Source organism: Hipposideros armiger, unplaced genomic scaffold (assembly GCF_001890085.2).
Source record: "Hipposideros armiger isolate ML-2016 unplaced genomic scaffold, ASM189008v1 scaffold_89, whole genome shotgun sequence".
NCBI classification, from domain to species: domain Eukaryota; kingdom Metazoa; phylum Chordata; class Mammalia; order Chiroptera; family Hipposideridae; genus Hipposideros; species Hipposideros armiger.
The window spans coordinates 1,197,047-1,198,876 of NW_017731439.1; positions in this window are offsets into that span (position 1 = coordinate 1,197,047).

Genomic DNA, 1,830 nt, shown 5'->3' on the forward strand with positions numbered 1-1,830 from the left:
TCACCAGCTGAGCCATCCGGCTGCCCGTCAGCAGCTCAGCTTGGGCACAGCTCACTGGCCCATGTGGGAATCGAACCGGTGACCCTGTTGCTCAGAGCTCTCACCCTTGAGCAACTCTTAACCAACTGCACCACCCAGCCAGACCTGGATTGAATCTTAAAGAGTGCTCAGGAGTTCCTTTGATGGAGAAAGACATTCCACTTGCTGTAGCTCAAGTTCAAAGACATGAAAAGCCTGGCCCCACCAGAGAACAGCGTGTGGTCCAGTATGACTGGAACAGAAGGTGGGAGGTTAGAGGTGTTTTACGTTCCACTTTTGTAGCCAAAACATGAAACTCAAGATGAGTCGAGATCCCTGGTTCCTGTGGTGTTTCAGGAACACAGCTGTCCTGCCCCTCCCTACGTGTGGACATTATCCAAACTGCAGGGCCAGAGGGGAGCCAACGCCACCTCTCTCATGGAGATGCAGCCCAGCTGAGAGGAGGCAGCTGGGGGAAGTTTCTTGGAGAACAGACATGTTTCCTGGGCCAAGAAGCCTCTGGAAAGAGCCAAGCGGGGGGGAGGGCAAGCCAGCTCGGCCAGCACGAGCTCGGTCCATTGGCCTCTTCCAGGTTACGTGAGTTGCTGACCCTCTGCCTGGAGCAGGCCAAATCTCTGCAGTTGTGAAGCCAACGAATGTTCAGGGTTGTCACTACTTTGAGAGCTTGACCACCCCTCCTTCCTGGCCCTGGCGCACCCCACCCCTCTCGTGCAGAGATGGAAGTTCAGAGCGTTCTCTCCCACACTCTACCTAATCACTTTGCTATGGAGACTTTCCCAACCCAGCCAGCAGCTCCACGCCTTCTTGCTGGGGCCTGATTAAGAACAGGCCTTGGCTGTCCAGGCCTTCCAACAACCTTAACCTCTTCCTCCCCAGCCCGAGGCCAGCAGGGAAGGAGTGGGGAGGAGGGCCTTGAAGTAGCTAAGTGACTGGACAGAGAATGTGACTTCTAACATCCAGCCGGTTGGCCCTTGTTCTGGTGAAAATAGTGCCCCGGCAAGTGGGGAGGAGGGCGTGGCAGATGGGCCCAGAATGAGGTGGGAGACCTGATCCTGCCTTATATTGTAGGCCATTGTGAGGAGTTTGGGGTTTCATTCATATTGCAATGGGATGCAATATGATCATGAATTTATTATAGCAATGAGGCCTTACACCCATGTAGGAGAAGCTAGTGAGGTAACATCTGGATGAAGACGGTTGGAGATAAGAAAAATGTCACAAAGCAGGGGAAACGGTGAAGAAATCTACAAAAGGCTGTTGCCTCTGTGTCCAGTGGTAAACCTGGGTGAGCCAGCACAGGCTGAAAAGAAAAGCTGGACGCAACGTAGGGGAGAGCAAGGACCAATGGGAACCTGCAAAGATACACCAGAACTGATGAAGACGAACAGGAACTGGCATCTATATTTCACAGAAGCTGGCACACTAACCTCAGAGCTGCACGGGTAGGGGACCCAGCATGAGGAGGAGAAGCTGGTGGCCCGATTGGCCCCACACAGATGAGGCCATCTGGCAGATCAGGGACAAGGATGGGCGCAGCTGCAGTGGCACCTGGGCCCTGCACTCATCTTCCAAAAGTAACATCTGCTGCTGCTGCTGCTGCTACTGCTGCTGCTTTATGTCTCTTTCCAAATCTTGCACAAGTTTCTCTTGCAGCCATCCCTGATCAGGGCCTGTACAGTGAAGAGAATTCTGGGAAATGTAACTTCAGCTTAGCTCGGTTGATACAGTACAAGCTACTACAGAGTCCCTAACAGAGACCTGGGTGTAGTATATATTGAGAGATTTTTTTTT